The sequence below is a fragment of the Staurois parvus genome, unplaced genomic scaffold (assembly GCF_062004578.1).
Source record: "Staurois parvus isolate SC_StPar_1 unplaced genomic scaffold, SC_StPar_1.0 ptg000716l, whole genome shotgun sequence".
Lineage (NCBI taxonomy): Eukaryota > Metazoa > Chordata > Amphibia > Anura > Ranidae > Staurois > Staurois parvus.
The window spans coordinates 1,310,741-1,318,684 of NW_028318512.1; positions in this window are offsets into that span (position 1 = coordinate 1,310,741).

A 7,944-nucleotide genomic window follows, 5' to 3' on the forward strand; every position below is an offset into this window, starting at 1 on the left:
GCCAGTGTCATGGATTGTTCTCAATCATCGTCTGGGAAGACCAGGTGATGTCAAGCTCAAAGGTTTTAAATGCCCAGACTCATCTGACCTTGCCCCAACAATCAGCACCATGGGTTCTTCTAAGCATTTGTCTAGAAAACTGAAACTGAAAATAGTCGACGCTCACAAAGCTGGAGAAGGCTATAAGAAGATAGAAAAGCGTTTTCAGATGTCAATATCCTCTGTTCGGAATGTAATTAAGAAATGGCAGTCATCAGGAACAGTGGAAGTTAAAGCAAGATCTGGAAGACCAAGAAAAATATCAGACAGAACAGCTCGCAGGATTGTGAGAAAAACAATTCAAAACCCACGTTTGACTGCACGATCCCTCCAGAAAGATCTGGCAGACACTGGAGTTGTGGTACACTATTCCACTATAAAGAGATACTTGTACAAATATGGTCTTCATGGAAGAGTCATCAGAAAAAAACCTCTTCTACGTCCTCACCACAAAAATCATCGTTTGAACTTTGCAAATGAACATATAGACAAGCCTGATGCATTTTGGAAACAAGTTCTGTGGACCGATGAGGTTAAAATTTAACTTTTTGGCCGGAATGAGCAAAGGTACGTTTGGAGAAGAAGGGGCACAGAATTTAATGAAAAGAACCTCTGTCCAACTGTTAAGCATGGGGTTGGATCAATCATGCTTTGGGGTTGTGTTGCAGCCAGTGGCACAGGGAACATCTCACGAGTAGAAGGAAAAATGGATTCAATAAAATTTCAGCAAATTTTGGATGGTAACTTGATGCCATCTGTGAAAAAGCTGAAGTTGAAGAGAGGATGGCTTCTACAAATGGATAATGATCCTAAACACACCTTGAAATCCACGGGGGATTACATCAAGAGGCGGAAACTGAAGGTTTTGCCATGGCCTTCACAATCTCCTGACCTCAACATAATTGAAAATCTATGGATAGACCTTAAAAGAGCAGTGCGTGACAGACAGCCCAGAAATCTCAAAGAACTGGAAGACTTTTGTAAGGAAGAATGGGCAAAGATACCTCAAACAAGAATTGAAAGACTCTTGGCTGGCTACAAAAAGCGTTTACAAGCTGTGATACTTGCCAAAGGGGGCAGTACAAGATATTAACTCTGCAGGGTGCCCAAACTTTTGCAGATGCCATTTTTTTGTTTTCTGTTATTTTGAAAGTGTAAATGATGGAAATAAAATCTAACTTTTGTTGACATATTATAAGAATGTCTCATCTGTAATTTGATGCCTTTTGGAGATTTTTCGATCTTTCCTTGGCTTCTTTATGCACATTAATACAAATTTTTAGCTGGGGTGCCCAAACTTTCGATCCCCACTGTATATATATATATATATATATATATACTTATCTACCAATTCACTCATCCAACTTGTCTGTGTAGCCTGTGCTCACTGGTCTCTGTGGATAGATACAGCTGGGATGGGGTCTCTCATGATACTTACATATGATGATTGGATTATTGCAACTCAAGAAAACATCACTGGTAACATCTGAGTAAACATAACCATGACATGTTTGGTAAATATGGTATGCTATATTACTTAACTGTGCAAGGATTTGGCCTATGGATGCAGTATATCATCATTTTGATTACTTTATAGATTTTAAACCTTTGAACTTTGTGTACCACTGAGTAAGATGAAGACAAATATAGGACCCTGAAACGCGTTGGACTTATTCTGCCCCACCACCTAACATTCTGTGACTATTGGGCAGGACAGTATTTAGATTTTTTTTAGCCCATATGTGGGGCAGGCTATATACATAGGGTCTCTGTATATCTAGATACCTGTTTTTATGTAATTCATTTTCAAATGATGTGTACGTAATAAAAAATGTGGATTTTTTTTATACTTAATTTCATACTGTTCTTGCCTGCACAAAGTCACTGGGGCTGTTCTCTCTTATGTAGTTGTATGGGAATGAAAAACCCCTTTGACATGAACAAAAGCTCATCCACACAGGTCCTAAAGTTGTTATAGGTCAATAGTGTGGAAAACATTGAAACCGTAGCACCAGCATGACAGCCAAGTAGCATTTTAAGAAGAAAGGATATGCAGTGACATTCTACATATTTTATTGCAGGCTTTCTTTAAATTTCTAAAAAAAAAAAAAGGCCCTAAAATTGTTAACACTAATTAAAATGAACAGAGCTATTGTTTCTCTTAAAAACGGATTTATAAAATATTGTAGTGATTATACCTGTAAGCTTCTCTGGGATGGGGACTGATGTGAACAGTTTGGGGTTCTATGTAAAGCACTGTCAGATATGTAAGAGCTGTAGAAGTGGATAAGATAGCTGGATTATATGGGTTTGTATTTAAAGTAGAACTTTTTTTCAGTTGGTTTCCATGTCTAGGCAAATTATGTCATAAATTCGAGAAGTTTTCAGAAGAGGGAGGGTTCTCAGCTCAGCCAATGCTTGAGCAAAGGGCAAGTGGATTCCATGAAATAAATGCTACATGAATCATCTTCCCTTACTCAAGATGGCCACTGCCAGAAATGCTAGGGGGTGTTTTTCAAAAATTATTTTAAAATTATTTCTTAGCAAAATAAAGCATGGAGACATGGAATGATGGAGGAGTTTGCTTTGAATATTGACAATGAATTAAATAGCATTTTGGGTTTGTGGTGCTCTGATACAGTGCAGTTCCACTTTACTGGGGTCACATAATCAAAAATTTAAAATTATGCCATGGACCAACACATAGCAGTTGCCCTAGCACGTGGTAAGAAGTCTTATAAACGCTGATTCACCTAAAAAAAAAATCCAGCAAGTAAATGGTGAGATCCGCATAGCTCACAGCTAATAAGCAGACAACTAGGGCCAAAGAGATCCCAGAAGGAGGTTACAGGGTGGACGAGGTGGCTTATAGAGGAAAAACAGGCTTTATTACAATCCAAAAATACAGAGAAACTAAAGAGCAATAGATTGCCTTTATACCATATAAAAAGTTAAAAAAAAGACTACTTATGTAAATCTGGATCTAGGACTATTTACTCAGCACTCATACCCCTGGATGGCTGAGGTTACATTCATGACACAGATTTATTGCCCTACAGTGGCGCCTATTAATTTTTCATGGACTTCAGTCCCCCTTGACTATTACCATTAGTTTAATTCGGAATGTGTGGATAAGTATTTTTGTGGTGTGCTGGTTGTACAGTCCTCTGTTTTGACCAGACAACGTTGTCTTTTTTAACTTTTTTTGCTCTAATTTCTTGGTTTTTTTTTTAGATTGTAATAAAGCCTGTTTTTACTGTTTTTACTCTATAACTCTTTGGCCCTAGTTGTCTGACACTTTAATGGAGACAGTATGGCCCCTAAATACTCTTGTAGCATAAATACTTAGACTTAGTGATGGTGAGGAATGAATGAGAAGGTGCAGATAGACCAATAAAAACAAAACATGATCATCTTTTTGGCTTTTGAGGTGCATTGTGTCAGGGCAGGAGCTGTAGAATGGACAGGCAGGCCTAGTGGCAGGGTCACGCACTGACTGATGACAACCACCACCCACAGACCGGAGTCCCTCAGGGTGCGGAGTCTAAGTCCCAGGCTGCCCTTCACCAGGGCCCCTGATGGTGGGAATGGACTTGATGCAGCCAGGAACCAGGTCGTGGCCCCCGAGACACCCCAGCTGTGGTAATGGCCACCACCAATGGCGTGTAGCTGGTAGGAACCAGATCAGACAATAACGTAGTCGGGCAGGCCGGGTCGACAACAACGGGACAAATGGTACAGAATAGTAGACAAGAATAACAGGTCACAGGCCGGGTTCAGCAACGGGAGGTAAGATCAAAGGAAACCGCAGAGAATGGTCTAGTCAAAAGCCGAGTCAGATTCCAGGAGAGTCACGAGAGTATAAACAGAGCTGTTGCAACACTAACACACAAGACACAAATTCAAAGAGCACGTGCGGAGAACAGGCTTATATGTGATCAACCACACCCCTCTGGGGGATGGACCGCAGAGGCCTGAAAGCATAAAAGACTCCCACCATACTCTGCAGAAACCCAAGATGTTTTTGTTTTTGATAGAGCAGGGTTAAAATCACTAAAGTGTTACTATTTGCTACCTTTGTCCTGCTGGGGCAATTGTCTTTTTTTCTATCTAGAAGATGTAACAGAAAGTGATAGGAAATTCTATCTTAAAGCAGTATTAAACCCAGGACCAAAAATGTTATACAGTATATTGCAGTTTACCAATCATTAGATGTGGTGGCTACATTTGACCTGCAAATGACCTGCTTTAAACAAGTTTTGCATTTCTATAACATGAACATAGCTTTTCATTTTCTTTATATATCATAGAAATGTATAATTCTTCTTGAGCCCTCCATTGGTCCATCTCATCTGATGACCCATCCATTACTGACTTGGAGGAGGCTGGAGGAGATCTCCTCTCTAATGTTTCATCTTATTATTATAATAGCTCTGTATATTGCCCATATGTCATGAGCAGCTCCTTCCACGGCGGCCTTGTCTCTATTTACAGTCCACCATCCCTGTCTGCACATCTATATGCTTCATATTTAAGTTATTTTCTCACTTTTACACTGAGCCAACAAAGAAATCTATTACGAAAAACATCAAATTGCTTTTCAGATTTTCCCTTGGTGAAAAGACACCACTATTTCCTTTCAGTCCCTAAAGCCATTATGCAGAAACCAACATAACTTTATTTTCTTTTTTTTTTTTTGCCTTTAGCTTTTACAGTACAAACTCCAACCCCAACTCTCGGAAAAAACGCAAGCTAAATAATGTTGCCGTCGGTGTAACAGTTGCTATGCAGCTACAAAGTACCTGAAACTAGATAAAGGGGTTTAATTACTCAGATTGGCATTGAGTAACAGGAAGATTAAAAAAGAATCTATTTCCTTCTTTTTTTTATATATGGTTTGAATTAATGTTCAAGGCTATTTGTGTCATAACTGATATTTTAGAGGTCCCTCTGCTTATTTTCGGTTATCTAAATACTGCCTCATTGTCTAAATAGAAAAAAGGGGGTGTAACGAGCGCTGGATGATTATAGAGCAAAGTATAAAGCAGCTGGCATGAAAGGTAAGCCTCCAAAACGCCTTGTGGTATACAGTCAAAAACAGAAAACATGCAGCGCTAGGGTATATAGGTCTATCTCATGATAAAATATGACCATCTAAACAGGTATAAACGCAGCTAGCACAATGGTCTTAAGCAACCCATACTATGACATAATTATCATCAAGAAGGTGTAATTAGTGATATAGGTGTCAAAGTCAATATATCATAGGAGTGACGTAAATAAATCTGTGACATCTGTGGTAGGAGTGTGGCTGTAGAATGCACTAACCAGATAGCGCAGATAATCGCGCCTTGGAGTAAAATGACCTACTCCTGGTCGATGGATCAGGAAACCTGCCGGAGTGGTGGTCGCCTCTGCTGTGGTCACCAGAATCATCTGCGTCCTCTCCGATTATGGAATTCCCGGGTGTCCAGTGGGATAAACGCTCATCCGGTATATTTTGGAATCCTTATGTCAGCGACCTCCATCTTTTATTGAGGTGTAAATAAACAAATAAAGCACTTACATGGTGCAATACACAATTCCAAAGATGGCCGCCCATGTCAAGGTGTGGACCATGTGGGTAGTAGTTGTAGGGAGATGCTATTTGATCTACAACTACTACCCACATGGTCCACACCTTGACACGGGCGGCCATCTTTGGAATTGTGTATTGCACCATGTAAGTGCTTTATTTGTTTATTTACACCTCAATAAAAGATATCACACTATCGGAAGCCTCTCTTTTGGGTTTATTTCTGAGCCCTGAAGGTGTTTCCTGTTCCTTGAGCGCACACCGCACCCCTGGAGGTCGCTGACATAAGGATTCCAAAATATACCGGATGAGCGTTTATCCCACTGGACACCCGGGAATTCCATAATCGGAGAGGACGCAGATGATTCTGGTGACCACAGCAGAGACGACCACCACTCCGGCAGGTTTCTTGATCCATCGACCAGGAGTAGGTCATTTTACTCCAAGGCGCGATTATCTGCGCTATCTGGTTAGTGCATTCTACAGCCACACTTCCTACCACAGATGTCACAGATTTATTTACGTCACTCCTATGATATATTGACTTTGACACCTATATCACTAATTACACCTTCTTGATGATAATTATGTCATAGTATGGGTTGCTTAAGACCATTGTGCTAGCTGCGTTTATACCTGTTTAGATGGTCATATTTTATCATGAGATAGACCTATATACCCTAGCGCTGCATGTTTTCTGTTTTTGACTGCCTCATCGTCTGATGATATGAATTGAAGGCAACATTTGAGAATGGCTATACAAATGTACAGAGTCATTGTTTGGTCATGAAGGACATTTTTGCTCTTCCAATAAATTAGTAACATTTTGGATACCTAAGTTTTGTAACACCCACGTTTTCCCATTTAATGCCCAGAAGCACATAAAGCCCAGGTTTATTTTTCTGGGAGTGACCTAAAAGAATGAGTTACAACTGAATTCCAGCTAAAGAAATCTAATACATATGAAATAAATCTGGTAATGACTTGGGATACACACAAGCATAAATATATACTGTAATATATGTATATATATTTACATATATATGTGTGTGTGTGTGTCCCAATTCATTACCATATGTATTTCATATGTATCTTCTTTAGCTGGAATTCAGATATGTATATATATATATATATATATATATATATATATATAGCTCCCCTCGTGAGGGCCGCTGTAGAATAATGCTGCCCTTAGGTTGCTCTGACCTTTCAAGCCTCCTAACACCTCTGACACCCTGGGTTCAGACATACTGCACAAGTAGTCAAAATTTCAAAGACACCAAATTGCAGTAAACAGCTAATTTATTATTGGAGACTGCAGACAGTTAAAGCACATACATGTTTCTGCAGTAACCTGCAGTGGTGAACACAAGTCAACAGTATTTCAAATATAATCAAGGAGAACCTTAGACCTCAGGTATGAAAGGAAAGAGAGGAAGACCTTTCTTTGGTGTCAGACTGCTTCCTTAGAATCCTGATAACAGAGGCACAAAATTATCCATACTCTTTTGGAGAGGTGGATATGTAATATATATTCTATAAACTAATTCTAAAAAGAGTTCCTCTTTAACATAATCACCAAGGTGAAGCACAGAGTCCTTGGCTGGAACGAGTGTCCTGAATATCCTGCTAGTGCAATAGAGCCCAATGGGATTGGTGTGCAATGGCGACCAGCAATCCCTGATTATGCAGGTGAATGGCTCCAGTAAAGGTGACAGAATTGCAATCAGATGTATGGTAAAGATGTCTGCATGCAGTGTCCCTAGTGAAAAGTGTACACAGTGTGGGCTTCAGCCTTCTCACCAATACTGATGACACTGCAGCTTGAGGGATTCCAGATGTCCTGGAAGAGCTCCTGCAGAATCGGCATCCAGCTTAGGGGAGTCAGACTTAGACCCACTTGATTCTGCTGTGACTGTGGCGGTGATGCTACTAACTGACTCTGGACAGTCAATCTACTGACAGGAAGCTGGGATAGGTGATCCACTTGTGAGCATGTAACACTCTTACTGAAGATCCTCCACACCCTCCGGACCGCACGGCCTGCTCAACTTTGACAAGCAGCCGGGTCTCTCTTCTTAGCTTCAGCCTATGGTCCCAAGAGAAAGCACTTCCAGTGGGGTCTGACCTATATATCCCCTCGCAGCATTCTATTTCCTCTTTCAGCTGACTGTAACTTGTAGTTCACAAATGTATTAGTCCCTCTCCAATCCTTCCTTCCAAACTACATGTCCCACAATCCTTGGCTCTTTTGTTGTGCCCTCCCCTCTCTGTGCCTCTGAACCATATATGTCACTATCACATTTAAACACCAGAGGGAGTGTTAGCTC